Source organism: Bidens hawaiensis, unplaced genomic scaffold (genome assembly GCF_021521415.1).
Source record: "Bidens hawaiensis isolate Kalapana, Puna unplaced genomic scaffold, B.hawaiensis_p1.1 tig00004327_1, whole genome shotgun sequence".
NCBI classification, from domain to species: Eukaryota; Viridiplantae; Streptophyta; class Magnoliopsida; order Asterales; family Asteraceae; genus Bidens; species Bidens hawaiensis.
In genome coordinates, this window is record NW_027491261.1 from 1,296,997 (window position 1) to 1,318,377 (window position 21,381).

Consider the following 21,381-nt stretch of genomic DNA (forward strand, 5'->3'; position numbering starts at 1 on the left):
AGAGATACAAAGCTAGTGGAAGCGAAACTTCTACCCGCACCCATATCAAATAATACAGAAGCATATTGATCAGAAACTACAAATGTACCTGTTACTATGTTCGGGTCCTGTCGTGCTTCTCTGGACCCACTAACAAACGCGCATCCTCAAGGCATACCAGACGTCGATGCTTGGTTCTGACCGGTGATTGCTCCTTGATTCATCTTGGGGCAGTTCCTTCTAAAGTGCCTCGTGCTCCCACATTCAAAACAAGCATGGCGATTCACTGCGGTTGGGTTTTGTTGAGCGGGTTGCTGATGAATCGATTGTGGTCTAGGTGGTTGAGGACGACGGGGTTAGGTTATTTGGGTTGGGTGGTTGACAACTCCATACCAGCTCTGCAATTGGGACCACCATTGTGTCCAGTCCTTCCACACTTTTGACATACTATCGGTCTACACTCGCCCACATGATGAAAATTGCACTTATCACACTTTGCCCAGGGTCCCTTATACCTATCCCGTTTCACATCAATACTACGCATGACATAATTCTGTCCCGTCGGGCGTGCATGTTTATTCACTTGTCTCCCTTGCGATATTGTACCATAATCCGTTCGTTTCATACCCGATGATTTCCCGGCCATTCTCAATGCTCCGCTTCTCACCAAGTCAAAAGTTACAATGCCAGCCTGAGTCACGGCATTCTCAAACGATGTATGACTAAAAGAATTCACCAAACTTCTCACTTCTGGGGCCAAACCCCCAATATAACGTTCAACTCGTTTACCTTCAGGAGTTACTAACCAGGGTACTAAACGAGCCAATTCAATGAAGAGGTTTATACCCTAGATGATCCGCTCCTTTCATTTCCAGGCTCCAGATTTCGTGTTCTAACCTCGGAATTTCGTTCTTTGGGTAGAATTGATCCAGCATCAATGTTTTAAGTTCAGCCCAGGTCATCCGATTAATTGTATCTTGCCCTTTTATCTGTACCGTAGTGTTCCACCACATCAGGCCGTGACCAGTAAACATAGAGGCAACGTACTTGACTATGCTTTCGGGTGGACAATTACTGATGTTGATGACTGATTCGGTTTTTTCAATCCATTTATACAACCCGTTTGGCCCTTTGGTGCCCTTGAAATCAATCGGTTTACTGGCCATAAAGTTTTTGATTGAGTATTCTCTACGTGGGGGATTAGGGTTGTTATTGTTATTGTTTGGGTTCGATGTAGGATTATTGTTTCCCATGTCGTTCGTATTTATAGGGGGATTATTTGCATTGGGAGCGACGTTTGTATTAGGTGGGGGAATGTTATTTGTGACTGCTTCAGTGTTAGTTGGGGGGGAATTATTGTTTGGCTGTTGGTTTGTTTATATTTGCATTTACACCGTCAGTTACTTGTGTTACAATAAGTGGGATCACTTCCTGCATTTGCCGAGCAATCATCTCAGCTATTTCCACTTCAGTCATAGGGGTTGCTTTCTTTAGGGCCATTCTATAATGGTAATCAAATATAAGCCAATTAATAGTAATTCCAGTACATGACATATTGTAAAAATAATCACAATAAAGATTGTACAAATAATCAAACAACACATTGTATTTCATAAATTGTTCTTTACATTGATAACAAAAGGTGCATAGACTTAGCCTGATAAAGGCCACTGCTTGCATGTATATATCAAAATCTGTCACTAGGTGACTGCTAGACTTAACCCTGTAAGGGTCAGTGCTTGTAATAATATACAAAATCATGTTCCATGTCAGCATAACATACTACTATATACATACATGACTGCTAGACAACCATCCAAGAGTTGTTTTCTATGTTTGGGAAGTCGGGGATAGAGGTAGGTATGCTCAACGCATGGGAGGGTGGAGTACCTGTCCTAGGATGTGAAGGCTCTCCCTGATGGTAAGTAAAGCTAAGTGGAACTGAGGTATGGTCAATCGGGGTTACCCTAATACGAGCAGTCTTTCGAACTCGTTGTGTAACTGAGGTCATCGAGGACAGGTGGATAGATGGAGTGGGCGATCTAGCTACCCTAGTGGGTGAATGATATTGACTGGTAACTTCGTTCTGACCCCTATGTGTTGACTTGGGTGGGTAACTATCGCATCTGTAGCCAGATAGGTCAGGCTCGTTTTGTAAGACCCCGAATCTCGGGAATCCTACAGTTGGTGATCATACACGAAACTTACAAATTTCTTAAACTTAAAAAAATTCATTTCATTTCAAAAGCCAGTTCAGAGTATATATCAGCGAAAAAATCATAATTATTAAAACAAGTTCCCAAAACCCGGGAATTATGCCCAAAAACCAAATTTCAATGTATTGTATTAATTGAAAAGGACAATGTTCATTAACAAAAATATCCGACTAGATATGCCTTCAACCGACCCAGTAGCCTCGAGCACGTCCAAGCGGTAAGCATCCTCCTCCTAACCTGAAACTCACACTAACATACACACAAAGTCAGCTTGAGCTGAGTGAGTTCAAGTTTTAATAATTGACATTTATAATAATCATTCCAATAGTTTTAAAATAAAACAGGATACGAACAGTTAGGCCATCATCAACAATAAGTAGCCATACTTATATATATGTACATCTATATAATTATATCCCTATAAATATCATCCAAGTAATAACATCAGTGTCGAGCACACGTCCAACCCAAACACGTAACATCTCATCCAACGTATGCAAACACAAAGTAGGCATACGTAAACATCCTTAGTCGATAACGACTAATTAACTTCGCCAAATTATTGTCCATACAATAATACATGTATAACATACAACCAAACATAAAACAATATCATCCCAAGGCCTACTCTATACAAGTAAACCCATGTAAAATAATTTAGACTGTTCATCAAGCAAAATCGCTTAAGTGTGTATGCTAGCCCAAAACTTGGAAAGAGTAAAAAGGGGCATCATTAACTCACCTAATGCAAGGCACGAATTCACCACGACCTAGAGAGCCCTACGTATCCCCACAACTCAAACGTCTGTCGGTTTACATACAATCATTACTAACGACACCGAAAGGACTCGTTTATCCTACGAGACGTTCTAACATGGTTCGAGTTACCTAAAGCCTCGACCTAATCAAACTCAATCATAACAGCCACCGGGGCCTTACATTTACCGACACGACCCATAGATACTCCCGGGAATAAAGAATTCCCAAATTACCCCCGGAAGCACTATGTGAGAATACTATGCGCGTTTAAGAGTTGTTTAGGCCATTAAAATTCAACTCAGCCCCGTGTGGACACAATATGATAAATTCACAGCCAACAAGTCCACAAGACGCTACACGAGTTGAATGGGTCAGTAACTTGCAAGCACAACGCACCAACTATTCAATAAACGTGAATTCGCGTTGTACTGACCCGTTTGAGTAACCGACAACCAATCAGCCCCATTACCTTGAAAATTTAGTTTCTTACAGCCCACAACTCATACCGAGGCTACAACATTCGAATTGGTTGTTAGTTCCCTCAAACAACACGCTAGACATCAAAATTCACAAATTAGTCAACCGAATGCTAACTTTCAAGCTAACTTAGTTTGCCAATCAAACAAGCACCAATGTACATGATTTTAAAGTATGTTAAATGGGACATACCTAGGAAGATTATAGAGTAAAAACCTTAACCAAAACAGCCCCGGAAATGCTTGAATGGACAGCCACCTGGTTAGCCTACAACACGCGATTTAACGATCAATAAGCGAGTTAATATGACCAATTAAGGTGTAAAAGACTTGGGGAAACATAGGACTAACCTTAAATTGGAGTTTTACACCCTAATCTTGGCTGCACAAAAGAAAAACGAGGGGTTTGGGAGCCTTGCTTGCTGCCGATCAGACAAGGAGAATGGGGGTTAGGGTTTGTTTATTATGATATAAAAAATCTTACCCTCTAGCCCCTCCAATTATAAAGAAGTGACATCTTGGTTGAAAAGTTAAATAAATTAACGTACCAGAAAGATGAGGAGGTCAATGATGAATGCCGGAAGTGTCCCGAGAGATGTACACACTTTACATGCTTAAATTCGTTTATCGGAAATTAACGGGTGCTACATGTTTCTGGGTAGCTCTCTACAAATTACTTCCTCCTCAACCTCGTCCTCATCCTCCTTCGGGTCTTCTTCTGGGTCCTCCTCCTCGATATATATTACCGGTTCTTCTCCCGGTACGTAGTCATGGCTTCTTGCCATATCCTGTACAATGGTTAGTTATAAGAATAATATTTATTGTTAGTGTTAACTAGTGTAGAGGAAGTTAATTAATTAGGCTACATCTAATATTAATTATCATAAAATATAATATTAGTTTTATTAAAATTTAATTTTAATTATAATAAGAATTAATAATGATTATAATCGAATATAATATTCATTATAATAAGATTTACCGTTATGGACAGTACAGTGCATTCACATATTCGTAAATCATGTTCCAGACAAGAACGTATGCATGTTACATATATATACATATGCAGTATTAATTATAATAAAGTCAACTAACAAGTAATTGGTGAGAATCACATAGTTTGATATAAATATGTAAAGAAAATCATACAATTCTATGAACATGTGTACAACGCAAGTAAGGTCCTTTCCAGTTAGTAACAACCAACGCACTCAGATAAATGCACGCAGGGGCCCTTTCCAATTGGTAACAACCAACGTATTTGGATAATGAGGCCCTTTTCCACTCATAACAATATGGTCCTGAGTGCAAATGGGGGGGCGTTTGATCATACTTATTGAAACCACCACTTGATTGAAGTCCACAAAAGTAAGCAAGTAGGCAAGTAAACACACAAGTCCATAATGCAAATTGTAGTTTGAATAAATAATAGCTAAGTAAATACTTGAAAAGGATATACATGCTACCCCCAAAGTATAAAAACTTTAAAACGGGGGTGCGAGAAACTCACCTCGAAATAGAAGATGAATTTGAAATATAAACCGAAAGCACGTTAAAGAACCAGAAATGATTGAACTTCATGAACTATAATTAAAAACAAAAACAAAATCTAACTAACGAGATTATAAAAGTTAAGAAATTTGGTTTTAGGAATTATGCATTATTTTAATGTATCTTTTATTATTTTTAAGACATTTGGTATTATAATATTGTTTTTATGCTTTACGAAATTTTAATGATTTTATTATTATTAATATCATCATCGTCGTCGTCATTATTATTATTATTATTATTATTATTATTATTATTATTATTATTATTATTATTATTATTATGATATAACATTTGTTGAACGCGGATTTTAACGGTAAATTAGAAAATCATCAATGTAGGGTATTATAAAGTTAACGAAATAGAATTATAAAGTTAACGAAAAGAAATTATAAAATAATATTAACGTTTATATTATTTCAACTAATAATTAATTATTAATATGAGAATTTTATTATATTTACAAAGTACGAATTTTGACAGAATTTTATCTTGAAAACGATTATTTAAATGAAAAAATAAAGAACTTAACGGAAATAATTATTAACGTGGTTTACGAAACGTTACGAGTATTAAAAATTTGGGTTTTTGATGAAAAATTGGTAAAATTAATTTATAAATAATTTTATTTAAGTTTAAAAATAATTTTATTCTATTTCTTTATAAGTTAAATGAAAATAATTAGTTACTTAATTGTTTAATTAATTTAATTTAGTTTTAAGAGAAATATAGGTTATAGTATTTATTAGTTAATTTATAATGAGTTCGGTTCGTTTTGAACCGAAAATTATTTAAGAAAATAAGTTAGATGTGTCATTCGTTTTTGGTCGGACATGAACCCGGTTTTGAGTCGGTATATGTCTAACATATTTGAAATGATAAAATGAAGTAATGTTTGAAGAGATTTAGCTTGGTTTATTAGTTTTACTAAAGTTAGTTTTTAACATAAAATTTATATAATTGACATTAACGAGCCGACAAGTGAAAATAAAACATAACCATCGTTGTCAAGATTTAAGGTGATAAATCAATGATGATCACTTGGTATGTTGTACAAAAATAATAACTTTACTAGAGGAAGTAATACCAAGAGAGAAAGAAGAACTTTATCGGGTTGACTTTACCAGAGAATGATCAAACTTGAATTTTACCACAAATGGAGATGCAAGAACACAATAGAGAGAGTAGAATGTTGTGGTAGAAGTTTAGAGGGGTTTATATAGGAGTTTAGTTAATAACAATGTTGGAGGTGTAAATGCAAAGAATAGTCAACAGGCTAGTCTTTTTCACCATAAAGATGCAATTCAATGCAATTTGACCAAAATTGTGAAGGAAAATAGTAATTATCAACTAGATATAGGTTAGGTACAAAATATATGAAATGTAAGGTGGGATTAATTTTGTAACAACGTACTAAATAATAAACATCATCATAAACATCATAATGAAGATACATACTCAGTAAATTCACCATTTTATTAATAAATGAAAATCCGAAGAGTATTAAAATTTCAAAATGGGTCGTGTTTTCGAGTTTGAAAATTAACGAATGTTACATCAACAAAACATCGATAACAAACCCAAATCAACTAATTAATTTTTAATATCAGGTATAGTGTTTAGATGATCGAGCTTATGTCCGTTAACAATCTCTCGGTCAAAATACTCAAAACTGAACCAAAACCTAAATTAAAACTATTTGTATATACCTTATGAATGCTTGATGATGATTAGAAAAGCAAAAAACAAAGCTTAATGATCCAAAAGATTTTTTGATATGGTCTCTTTTGTGTTGGGGGGTTTCAGAGGGTAACAGTGGTTAGACAAATGGACTTCCATTCGTCTCTTAGGATTTATATGCACCATACACTCTTGCACATTTCCCAAGAAAAATGAATGTTTCATTTGTTTAAATCAATTAACGAATGAACCTTCATTCGTTAAGAATTTAACGAATAAGTCTTCATTCGTTAGTTGTGAGTGGAAGCGAATGTGATGAAATAACGAATACAACACATTCGTTATATGAATTTAACGAATGAACATTCATTTGTTGCACTGTAGTAACAAATGAATAGTTACTTTAATGAATGAGATTTTTAGCTACCAAAACTCTTAAAATTAACCATCAAAACCAACTTTTTGATGCAATTACATTAAAAATTACCTTAAAAATTACTTTAACAGTCGTAACTTGGCTGTTTAACTTAAACATCTTAAATTAAAGCATAAATACTTTAAAAATGTTAACTTAAAACGTGGGTAAACTCTTTTTCTTTTTCAAATTTTAAATTCTCATAGCTCGGTAATTGAAAATAAAGTAGAAGATAAAACCTTTTTTGAATTTTTCTAAATTTTATATCAAAACACACCAAAAATATTTTTGTCTTTTTCAATTTTCAAACAAGAATTTAAAAACGAAAATCAAATTAAATAAAAAATATACAATAAGCAGAACATATTTTTGTGAGTTTGAGCTGGGAATCATATTGACTGGTAACATCTTAAACATCATTTCAATTTCGACCTTATTATGCACATATTTTAATGATGATTGAAGATATAATTGTCCGCTTTTAAACTTTTCACAGATCATTCGGTAATTTTACAATAAGTTTTTTAAGGTTCATAAGTACAAATCTTATACGGACCCACCTATCATACACAATTATTATATCTTTCATACACTGAATTTTTCACATGTACACGTTTTCTCTTTTTTTTTTAAATTGATTAGCAAAAAGTTAAAATTTTCCCTTAAGGTCGATATTTCTAACGCAGATAAGGTTTTATTTTAACAAAATAAAAATAAAATAAAATAAGTTGAAGTTGTACAGGGCCTTAACCTCAAGTTTGATACATGACTTTCACACATTTGTGCTTATAGTATACGCATAGGAGATGCAAGGCTTGTACGAAACACTAAGAACATAAAGTAGAATACTTAGGTCTTAACCCTCAGATAGGTATAACTATACGCAGAGATGATCCAAGACTTAAGCAATCTTTAAATAAAAATAATCTGAGTTTCTTGGCAAAATAAAATCATGTATACACAGCAATCTTTAAACCTTTTATACATAAGACATATACTAACTATGTATCAAGATGTCGCACCACTAGACTCGGCTAGTATTTAGGTATTCAACACCTATATGATCTGTCAAGTCTATCATACACATCATACAATTAAGTCTTACGACACTTTTTAGTCTAGTTTATTCACGTGCTAGGGCCGTTAGATCAACGTATTATCATTTTCCCTTTTTGCTTCAAAAACTCATTTTGAGGAGCATTTTTGATGTTTTTTGAATTTTTTTTTTTCATATTTGAATGTTTTAGGATTTTATCTATACAAACTGAAATCACAATCTTTTTGTATTTTTCCCATATTCTCCCCCCCCCCCCCTAAAATTAAAAACATTAAAAAAGAAAATAAACGAAAAACTGTACAAAAACAAAAGGTAATTAACCGAGCAATTGAATTTCTTTTAATGTTTTTAAACGATTAATACCAAGCAAGCAGTTAAATATTACTTTATCAAAAGTCTTGGTAACAAGGTCAGCTTTCTGAAAATCCGTGTGCATCTTTTCAAAATTGATTAGTTTCTTTTCAAATAATCACAGATAAAATGATATTGTATCTCAATGTGTTTCGTCTTTGAGTGTTGAACGGGATTTTCAGTTATGCTAATTGCAGCAGAATTATCAATATAAATAGGAGTGGTAAGAAACTTCAAACCGTAATCCGGCAAATGTTGATGGATCCATAAAACCTGTGAACAGCAACTCAAGGTTGTCATGTATTTGGCTTCAGCGGTTTAAGCAGAGACTGTTGTCTGCTTATTACACTGCAAGGAAGCAAGCCGGTTTCCTAAGAATTGAAATCCTGCTTTGGTAGATTTAAAGTTGATCTTACACCCACCATAGTCCGAGTCTGTATAAGCAGTAAGATCGAAACTATCATCCTTGGGATACCATAACCCGGTCTCAGGATTACCCCTCAGATAGTGGAAAATACGCTTAGCAGGAGCCATAAGAGTCACTCGGTGACTCGAATATTACCTGGAACAAAGACAAACAACAAACATAATATCAGGACAAGAATCGGTTAAGTACATTAAAGAACCAATCGTAGCTTGATAAAGGGTCGGATCAACGGTATCCTCCAATTCGTCCGGTAACAAATTGTGACCCACGGGAAGAGCCGTTGAGGGGACTTTTCCAGTAGCTATCTTTAATCGGCTTATGATATCGTTCACAAATTTAGTCTAATGAATGAAAATTCCGGAATCCGACTGGTGAATCTACAACCCAAAGAAGAAGTTCATCTATCCCGTCGAACTCATTTTGAACTTAGTCTGCATTGTCTTCTCAAAATCCTTATATAATGCGTCATTTGTCGAACCAAATATGATATCGTCGACGTAAATCTGGACTAGAATGAGATCACCTTCAACAGTGTTATGGAATAAGGTACAATCACAGTCCCTCATTTGAAGCCACTATTGATCAAATGGTTAGCCAATATGACATACCAAGATATCGGGGCTTGGTGTAGACCATATAGAGCCTTGTTTAACCGATAACACTACGAACAAAATGCCAATTAGTGACACGCTTTTAATGTCATTTAGCTTTTGTGCCACTATTTTTGGTTTTAATGGCACTTTGCGTATGCCACATTTGATTGGCGCAAACTTTTAGTGACATTTAGCATTTGTGCCACTAAATTTAAGGCTTTAGTGGCACTTTGCATATGTCATATTTGTTTGGTGCACACTTTTAGTGTCATTTAACATTTGTGTCACCAAAATTTATGTTTTAATGACACTTTGTTTATGCCATATTTACTTGGCACAAACATGTAGTGGCATTTAGTAGTTTTGTCACTAAAATTTATAAAATAAATGCTAAGTCATAAGAAGGCTTAAACATGATTGAAATTTTTTTTATTTTGCAAGCAAACCATAAAGATGATTACCTTACAAAATGTGTTTGCTATTAATATTTACATCAAAGAGTTAAAGCAAACTATAATAAACATGTACAAATTACACAGTAGTTAACAATTTGGTTCAGAGAGCTTGATAGCTTGTTTTTGCTGCTCTAGATTTCTGGATTGTTAGCTCTTTATTTATGCTGACGCCCCTACGGGTCGTCTTTAGTTTTACTTCTAGAATAGACGAAAATATAGTGTAAGAGTTAGTTTGTGTTGTAGACACAAAACAAAAGAAATTTGCTTAAAAGTACACATGTCAAATGGGTCAAAACTCACCAACCAAAGCATATATTTGTAAAATGCATAAGCCTCCTAAAATCGTTTATATTCCCCAACTGCATGTCATTAATATTTGCAAATAACCAAAATAGTTATAAAAGGCAAATAACCAAAATAGTTATAAAAGAGTAGGCTCTATGGTTTAATGCCACTTAAATGGATATTAATCTCATCTGGAAGTTCAATTGATGGTTTCTTTTCCTCTTAAAGTAAAATGATTATGAATCAATGATTCTTTGACGTTTGTAGGATGATCTGTAAGTAGAAAACGAAATCTTTTGAACATAGATCCACATGCATGATAACTTTTATCCCTAGTAAATTAGATTAAAAAATAAATAAAAATATTTAATTGATTCCCATAAGTTGAGGAATTAAAAGCATCTATATGTTTTCCGAAAGGTATTTGAGGTTTAGTTCAAAACCGGTTATCATTGGTTTTACAGGTTTTTATATGAAAATCGGACTGTATAAAATTGAACCCAATTGTGTGATTTTTCTATATTTAACTTTTTTTAAATTTTTTCTTACCAATCGTATTTGATCATTTATACGAGCTTTATTTTAATTGTTATGTGAGCTGTAATAATTTCTATATAAAATTCTTTTTGTAGGCTAATTTTTTAGGTTAAACTCTCGGTTTAAATATTGGGTAAACTTTCATGTTTCAGTTTAAATTTAACCATAATGAAAGATTAATTCTAATTTAACACTTTTAGATTGTTTTGGGTTTAATAATATTTCAAAATGGCATACATGTGTTCTTGCTTATCAACATGGTAAATGTAGTTTCAATAGCATGTCATGTGGACTTAGCCTCTATACAAACAGTTAGAACATGTTCAGCAGCAGTTTGATAATCCAATTTCACATACACCAAAGGGTTATATACATACATACACAACATGTGTATATCAATATACAACAGTAAATGGATATATATGCACGGATATGTACCTAGTTTATTCTAAAAGTGACAAGACCAACCTCTCGAAGTTGAATTTTGCCACTTTTCCCACCAGTTGTTGCTTATAACCCTCGATAAGCCTTTAACCCCTGCAATTGCTCCTAGAATTCAATGCGTTTGGGATTGGAAACTGTAATGGATGATTATGGGACTACTCAAACAAACCCTAATTTTAGAAAATTTGGCGGCCTAAGCGATTGGTTAACATTTAAGCAAGTAAAGCAGGGTGGAAGCTAGACTATAGTCAAAGAAAGTGAGGTGATTGGTAGTTAGCGGCCAACACCATCGATGCATATCGATCTAGGGCTAAGAATTGAAGCATGGTGATGAATAATTCGAGCGAACTCCGGAAACTGTTGATTAGTTTTAGAGATTTGAGAAGATTTTAGAGCGGGGGGGGGGGGGGGGGGGGGGAGTAGCTGGGACTTGGGAAGGAATTTGAGAGTTTGGGTAATAATTGCTCAAAATTATGGTGAGGAGTTAAAATTGTTGAAGGGGATTAAGTTGGGAGAAAATTTTAAATACGTGTGAGAATCCCGGGTGCAAACGAGTTGAGCCGGAGGTTAATTAGGCTCAAGCTCACTTTGTTTAACTTACATACAACTCGAGCTCGGCTTGTTTAAATTTCAATTTCTAAAGCTCGAGCTCTGCTCGTGCGTGCTTTTAAAACTCAGCTTTGGCTAGGCTTGTTTACTATTTATAAATTAAGTTTTATATATTTATAATTATTTTTATTTTTTTTCAACTATAATCTTATATATAACATCATATATATAAAGTATTTTAGTTACTTCATCATAACATTAGGTATATTAATTAATAGTTATATGTGTGTGTTATAAAAATTACATAAATTACATGCTCGTTTAGGCTCATAAGTTGGCTCGAGGTCAACAAGTGAAGCTCGGGCTTATTTTTAAAAAGGGCTTACATGTAGGCTCAGACTTGTTTGTTAAACGAGCTTACTTTTAGGCTCGGGCTCATTTAAACTTAGTTCGATCGTGCTTTTTTCACAAGCCGATCACGAGTAGCTCGCAAGCGGCTCGACTAGTTTGCACCCTAATACTTGGCACGATCACCATATTATGTGATCTATGCTGACTATTGTTTATCATCATTTGGCTCTAAATGATTATTACCGACTATAATTGATAATGAATAATTATAATCGACCACTAATGACCCTAACTAATGATCAATGGCCTTATTTGAGTACTGATGGCCTTAAATAACCATTATTAACCCCTATACTTGCATCAATAACTATAATTAACCATCCTTTTAGCACAAATTGTCATAGTTAACCTCCAATTTGTCCCAAATACCGCAAATGTATATTGATCAGTATTCGCCCATATTTTATCATAATTAGTAAGCATTGATGCAAATCAACCTAGTTGACATCATGTACCCATCATCGACTATCATTAGCGGTTGGTGGTGTGTCTGACAGAATCATATGGTTCAGATCAAAATATCAATTTGTGTTTGATTAAATTCTACTAACCCAAGAATATGCCAAGTTTAACACCCCTAGATATAACTAATATTTAAGCTTTGAATAATATAATTTCTGAATATAATGAACTAATAAATAAATAACGATATAATAATAATAATAATAATAAACAGAGGCGTAACTCTTTCCCCATTTAGAATTGGGCTTTTTTTAAGTGATTGCTTCAAAGAGCCGCCGACATTTTTATCCTGTGGAATTCCTCAATTGATTATTTGCTTCGCGCTACCAGGTATCAGTTGAACCTCCTTGATTGGTTATATCTCTTCAGCCATTGAATTAATTTGGCAGTTACTACCTCTTTAAATTCCGAAATTTGTTCTGTTTGATTGTGTTATCTTTTTAAACCGTGATTTGTTTGTTTTGTACTATACTTTGAGCGCGAGTCTTCCATCGCTGACGACATTGAATTAACTTTACAAGTTTCCATGTCTTATAGGTTTCTTATTAGATATGGCTTTATCTAAATGCACATTTCTCGTGAAGAAATAGCTAGGAGTCTTAATTAATTAATTTTATTATAGAATGCTATGAGTCATACAGTATATTCTGACTGTCTTAAATTAGATGACATTAAAATTGAGATAATCTTTTAAATGGTTTTTATTTGTTCATTGATTCCTAATATAATTTCCTTGGTTACCTTTTTCTTTATCAAGGTATTAAGAACACACTTAAAGTGTTGTTTATTCATTTTCTTGAATCCAATTTGTTTTTCCGTATGCTATTTTCTGTTTTCTGTTTAATAAGTGAGCCAAAATGGGCTGAAGTAAAATCTAAACAGGATGGGTTATGTCACCTATGTGTAGTCTTTCTATTGATTCTACTTTGTGCAAATTATTTCATGCTTATAGTTAAGACCTCTACTGATGATCATAGGAGGGGAAGCTAGCTAGTAATCATGGTTGCTACAGCACTTGCAGTTGGTGTGCATTCCTTGCGTCAAAACAGGTTGAGTTGGCCCGTTAACTCTTACTTGCTCATTTTGTTTTCTATATATAAACTAAATGCATATAATTCGACTACATTAATAGTCTTTCTGGAATTAAATAAACCAATTTAGGAGATTGTAAACATACTAATGTATTTTGACTAGTTGTAAACCAAACTTTATTGGAGAAATTTTGTTCTGTTTTTCCTTATTCTTTACTCTATTTTAATCTGGCCAAAATATAACTGTGCCAAAGTTCTAGGAGATTTCTTAATATAAGCAAAGAGGTTTAGTGATAAAGAGATTGTTAATTCACTAATTGCTTTGTAGCTTGCTGCAAGATATTGTTCACGTAAGACTCCGAAACCCGGGAGTCAAACAGTTGGTCATCATACCTAAAAATTCATAAATGTCAAAATCAATTTCAATTTATTAAAAAACGAGATTAGAGTGACATGTAGCGGAAAACATTCAAGTATAAAACCTCAAAACCGGGAAACACGTCCAAAACCAAATTTTAAATAAGCCTTGCAATAAAAGAAAAGAAAATTGTTTGCTTTATTAAATTCTTCGACTAGATTCCTTCAACCAGTCGGGTAGCCTCGAGCACGTCTAAGCGGTAGTTCACGACTTCTCAACCTGAAAATCAAACTAAAATACACACAAAGTTAGCTTAAGCTGAGTGAGTTCATGTTTTTATAAACAACATTTAGAAATCAGTTTAAATTAATAAATATAAAAATAATAGAGAAAAAAAATAATTTCCTTGGTCAAACACGCAAACACGGGCCTCCTCACCCCATGTCAAAGCTCAAGTAATATATTTGATTAGGTCGTGGTTTAATAATACATAAACACGTAACATGAGCCTACTCTCCCCAAGTCAAAACTTAAGTAATATATTTGACTCGGCCACGGTTTAACAAAACCTAAACACGTAATGCGGGCCTCCTCACCCCAAGTCAAGACTTAGTAATATATTTGACCCGATCACGGTTTAGCAAAATGGCGGGCCTCTTCACCCCAACTCATGAAACACGAATCAATGACTCAAGTAATATATTTGACCCACCTTAACATAAACATGCAACACGGGCCTCTTCACCCCAAGTCAAAATTCAAGTAATATATTTGAACCGGTCATAGTTTATCAGAAACATTCACATCAATAGACACACCTACATACATCTTAGCCAATCAATGAACTAAATAACCTCATCACGCGTAAACCATAAATAATATATAATTTCAGAATCAATACACGTGCAGGTAAGTCTACACATTAACATCCAAACAGCTTAATGAGTAAAATGACAGTAGGGTGTTTATGCTAGCCCAAAACGTAAAAATATTTAAAATGGGGCATCATGAAACTCACCTAACACAAGTCACACAAGTACCAATGAGCTATAGAACCTCTAAGTAATTCCACAAATCAAAAGCCTGTTGGATTGCATACAACAATTACTAACTAAACCATACCGACTCGCTTATTATACGAGAAGTTCTAACATGATTTAATTGACCCGAAACCTCACCCATACTAATTTCACTTACATCAACCCCTGAGGCCTTTAATTTACCATAACCACCCTTACTGAAAACCTGGGACAAAAGGGTTTCCAAACTTGTCACACCCCGTTAGGCGATTTGTGAAAGCGTAAAACGGTAATGTAATAGATACAATTGATATTAAACACATTGTTCATAAATAAAATTACTAACTAATTTACATTATATTACATTGTTCTAACATCTTTAACAAACTAGGTGATACAATCGAAACTAGTCTGTTAACTAATTCACTTCTAACTCAAATGCTCACAGCATCGATCACAACCTAAACATGTAACACATAAGCAATCTACTCCACTTTTCTGATTACCTGAAAAGCATGTTAAAAACAGGTCAACTACGAATAGTTGGTGAGTTTCATAAGTTTTAACGAAATCCATTTTACGTACCACACAGTCTTAGTTTGTAGGCACGCGCATATATAAAATGTATTTACGTTTGTATATATATATACAGTCGTATCTCTGTGTGTACATATGCATAGATGTAAGTTTACAATAAAAGTTCGGAATTATGATAAAATTGTGACTGTTCGTTCGTAGTATGTGCTTCTATTTTCCACATTTAATCAACCACTGTGGCCCCCCCTTCCGCCCATAACGGTTCTACGTAAAATCAACCATTACACAGAGTAACACATATATTTAATATTTCCTACCCAGTAGTACTCCCTACGCCTACCCACATAGTATGTATATAGGTATACACATGTGTGTGTGTGTGTGTGTATATATGCACATGTATAATATTTTTCACGTATCACCAGTCATGGTGGCCCCCTTTCTGCCCACAATATGTATAACCACAATATTTTCTTGGCATTCATGTCATAATCAAGTTAGTTTTTTTAGTTGCAGCAGAACTTGGCTCATAGGCCATATTCAACTTTTGTTTAGTAAGTTGTAGTAGAACTTGGCTCATAGGCCATACTCAGCTTTTGTTTAGTAAGTTGCAGCAGAACTTGGCTCATAGGTCATACTAAACTTTAGTTTATTACTATTGTGGCCCCCCTTCCGCCCACACTAGCCCTATGATCATCACAGACCACGTTATCCCCATGGCAGTCACAAACCACGTTATCCCCATTGCCATTACAGACCACGTTGTTTCCCAAATTAGTTATGTTTAACATTACATAATGTGTTTGTATAAACATGTTGTCACGTGAAATTTAATTATGTTTTGTCATTCGTGCTATCTCCATTTAATATATCTATCAATGATACTAATCACCTTTCATCATCACGTAGTCAATCATTATGTTTGTAGGGACTTTTCCTATATAAATGTTCAGATAATTTATATCATGAACCATTTTCAGATAGATAACATATATAAACATGCTTTTCACCACAAAAGTTCATAAACAGTTTGAAAAGAGGGGTCATGAAACTCACGGTTTTGTAGGCACTCAGTGCGAGGTCATCTCGAGGTTTGTTTCCCTTGCTATCACTTAGTCCATATAGTCAATATTATAATAATATTAGTATTTTAATATTATTATAATCATTATACTAAGTTGGGCTGTATAGCTAATCTATGTGTGACTGTATCACCTAGAAAGTGCCAATAGGCTTAGATTGTGATGTTGTTTAATGTCTAATGTTTAAAATCTAACTTGGCTCAATTTTCCAGTTTCACCAGTTGGTCCAAGTTGCTTGTTTATGCGTTTGACAAACAGTTATGGGGATGTAAACTTGGGTAAACGTGTTGGTTGATAAAATGATTAAGTTATAAAGAAAGATCACAATTTAGGGGTCTGGATTCGCTATGAGGCTCGTTTCCGTTTATTCAATTTGATTTGGAGAAAAACGCGTACAATTTATCCAAATTGTCCGGTTTTCTCACAAAAAGCTCATTTTTACATAATTAATCTGAAAATATGCTTTTTGATCATTCTTGATGTTCTGATATTCCAACAGGTTCGTTAATCATAAACCTGCCGGTTTTCGTCAGAATTGAATTTGTTTAATTTTCAAATTAGCACAATTAAATATCTGTTAATCATTAGATCATGAAAATTTAGAAACTTATCAATTAACATAGTAGATTTTCATAAAATATTTCTGGAATTATTTACTGATTAATTAATTTATAAAAAATCATTTTATCTGCTGTATTTCGCCCGAAAATCGTCCGTTTATACCAAACAGTTTCCAAAAATTCCGAAAAAATTCTTGAGTTAACAAAATATATTCCAAAACAACCTTTAACAATTCCAAAAGCTAACAATCAAGACAAATAACCCTTTTGAGCCAAAAACCACTATGAAAATTCGAATAAATGTGAATCCACAAAACATACTTAGGGTTTTCGAAATGACCCCAACATGCATATGTGATCATATTATACCAAATTTGAGTTCCCCACAAAATTTCATAATTTTTCAAGCATTTTAAGTATTGTTTCCCAAATAAACGTCCCAATTCGGTAATAAATTCGCCAAATAAACGTCACGTTGTAACGCCCGCTAATTTCGGTTTAAAGATTTAAAGCATGTAAAGTATGTATAATTCTTGGGATTTAACCGATATTTCTCGGAAACCCTCTCGTCATCCCGGTACGTTAAATCATGTAACTTTTCAACCAAGATGTTACTTCTTTAAAATTGGAAGGGCTAGAGTGAAAAATTTTTATATCATAAACAAACCCTAACCCCTCCCCCCCCCTCCTTTTCCGATCGGCATAGTGCAGCCCCCCCCTGCGATTTTCTTTTGTGCAGCCAAGGTTAAGGTCCAAAACTTCAATTAAAGGTTAGTTCTATGTTTCCCCAAGTCTTTTACACCTTAATTGAACATTATATCACGCGTATTGATCGTTAAATTTCGTGTTGTAGGCTTACCAGGTGGCTGTCAATTCTAACCTTTCCGGGACTGTTTTGATTAAGGTTTTTACACCAAAATCTTCCTAGGTATGTCTAGTATAATATATTTTAAATCATGTTCATTGGTGTTCGTTTGATTGGTCAACTAGTTGTAGTTTGAATGTTAGTGTTCGGTTGACTAGAATTGTAGATTGTTGCGTTTAACGCGAGGGTTGAAGTGATTAACGACCAATTCAGCTCGGGTGAACTCGGTTTGATGTACGGGCTGTGGAAAAACCATTTTTATAAGTTATGGGGCTGAATTGGTTGTCGGTTACTCAAATGGGTCAGTACAACGCGCATTTGCGTTTATTGAATAGTTAGTGTGTTGTACTTGCGAGTTACCGACCCATTTGACTCGTGTAGCGTCGTGTGGACTTATTGGCTGTGAATTTATCATATTGGGTCCACACGAGGTTGAGTTGAATGTTAATCCCCTAAACAACTCTTAAACGCGCGTGCTAGTGTTACCTAGTGCTTCCGGGGCAATTTGGGAATTCTTTATCCCCGGGAGTATCTTTGGGTCGGGTTGGTGAATGTAAGGCCCCGTGGGGCTGTTATGATTGAGTTTGATGAGGTCGAGGATTTAGGAAACTCGAACCATGTTAGAACGTCTCGTAGGATAAACGAGTTCTTTCAATGACATTAGTAACGATTGTGTGTAAACCGACAGGCGTTTGAGTTGTGGGGATACTTAGGGGTTCTCTAGCTCATGGTGAACTCGTGCCTTTTGTCAGGTGAGTTCATGATGCCCCCTTTTTACTCTTTTAAGATTTTGGGCTAGCATGCACACCTAAGCGATTTTGCTTGATGAATTGTTTAAATTATTTTGGATGGGCTTACTTGTATAGGGTAGGCCTTGAGATGATATTATTGTATGTTTGTATGTATTATTGTATGGCCAATAATTGGCGATGTTATTTTGTCGTTATCGACTAAGGATGTCGACGTATGCCTACTTTGTGTTTGCATACGTTGGATGAGATGTTACGTGTGCTCGATCTTGATGTTATTATTTGGATGATGTATATGTAGGGATATAATTACAAGGATGTTTATATATATATAGATGATTACTTATTGTTGATGATGGCCTAAATGTTATATCCCGTTTTATTTTAAAACCCTTGGAATGACTATGAAGATTATTATTATTGATGTAATTATTAAAACTTGAACTCACTCAGCTCAAGCTGACTTTGTGTGCATGTTAGTGTGAGTTTCAGGTTAGGAGGAGGATGCATTACCGCTTGAACGTGCACGAAGCTACTTGGACGATGAAAGGATACGTAGACGAAAGTTTTAATACTGAACATTTTCCTTTTAAGGTTTTATTAACTACATTAACTTGGTTTTGGGCATAACTCCCGGGTTTTGGGAACTTGTTTTATTAATTATGGTTTTCCGCTGAATTATACTCTGAATTGGTTATTTTAATGGAATGAACTATTTTTGAGTTATGTATTTTTATAAATATTTTGTATGAATACCAACTGTAGGATTTCCGAGATTTGGGGTCTTACAAGTTGGTATCAGAGCCATGGTTCGAGGGATCTGAGCATCCCCGAATGCTTGGACTCGAGCTGTAAGGGAAGAGAATAGTATGCCCACCGCGAGTAGCTACACGCCAAGAGGTAACTTTAATTGTTAGTCATTCCCTTGAAATTTAGAATTTCCTGTATGTGATTAATTGTTTAAGTGTTAGATAGAATGCTAATGTGGTTAGGGGCAGGGGGTGATTAGGACGGGCGGGTAAAGTAAACGACTAATTACACTTGATCAACGTCGTTAGCATTTTACCCTTACATTACATGTTCTAAATGCCACTTGTACTTGACCGTGCTAAAATTCTGTCTTTGTAGGGATAAGTCATGGTTAATACTCGTGCAGCTAAGAGAGGTGGTCCTAGTGTTCGTGGTCGTGGTCGTAAGCCACGTGCCGAAGCCGAGAGTGAGATCCCTACTCCCCAGCAGGAGGAAACCCCGATTCATGAGGAGGGGGATGACCCCGCCTTAGATCCTGCTCTGCGCGCAGCAATCGCGGATGAGGTTTACCAGGTGCTCCATAGCGCCATTCCCGAGATCATTGCTAAGGCCGTTAGGGCCATGGAGGAGTCTTTTGTTGGTAAGAGTTCGGGTAAGGAAAGGAAGGGTAAGGAGACGCAGGTCAATGAGGAGGAGGAGGTGTATGTGCTGAGTAGGGATGAAGACCATGTGCAGACTATTAGTTTATCTACCCGGGGTTGTTCGTATAGAGACTTTAAGAAATGTGACCCCCCTTCTTTCGATGGTACTAAAGATGCGTTGGCAGCACATCAGCGGGTGAGGTGGATGAAGGCCGTTCTGAGAGTTAGTAAATGTAGGAGGGATGACATGGTGACTTATGCTACAGCTTCTTTTCGTTCTGAGGCACTGTGTTGGTGGGATAACTTGGCGCAGGCTATAGGTGATTGTTCGATTAGGAGGATGATGTGGGATGAGTTGAAGAAATGGGTTTTGGATCAGTTTTCCCTCCACACGAATTGGATAGGATTGAATAGGATTTCTTGACCTTGGAGGCGGGCAGTATGACGCATCGGGAGTATACCACAAAGTTTAACAAGATGGCTCGTTTATGTCCCGATTTGGTTACTCTCGAAGCCAAGAGGATTAAAAATTATGTGAGGGGGCTTCCGGCATATTCGTAGGGGTGTGGTGACCACCAACATGAACTCGTTTCACTCGGTGGTTACCCTAGCAGGAACATTGTATGATCAGAGGGAGAAGTTACCGCCGACCGAGGCTAGGAAGACATGGAGCTCAAATTTGCACGGTAAACTGCCCAGGGGAAACAATTTTAATTCGTCTGAGAAGAGGATAAAGACTGAGACTTCTGAATTTAAGAGGGATATGGCATTTGGCAATTGTAAGAAGTGCGGGAAGCCGCACAAAGGGGAATGTAAGATTGGGTTTGGTTCCTGTTTTCATTGTGATAAGGTTGGGCACCCCCATTTCGAGTGTCCGACGTTAACTTGTTTCTGCTGTAAGGGTGCCGACCACTTGGCATCAAACTGTCCTACCAGCAAGGCGGGGGGGGGGGGGGGGTTCCGGTCAGGGGACTTCCTCAAGGGGGAAAGTGGAAGAGAAGCCGAAGTCCAGGGCGAGGGCCTTCAACATCTCCAAGAGAGAGGCGAAGGATGTTGCGGGTGTTGTTTCAGGTACTTTTTCCTTATTTATCTTTTATTCCACCGTTATAATTTCTCATTCCTTTGGAATCGTATATGATAGT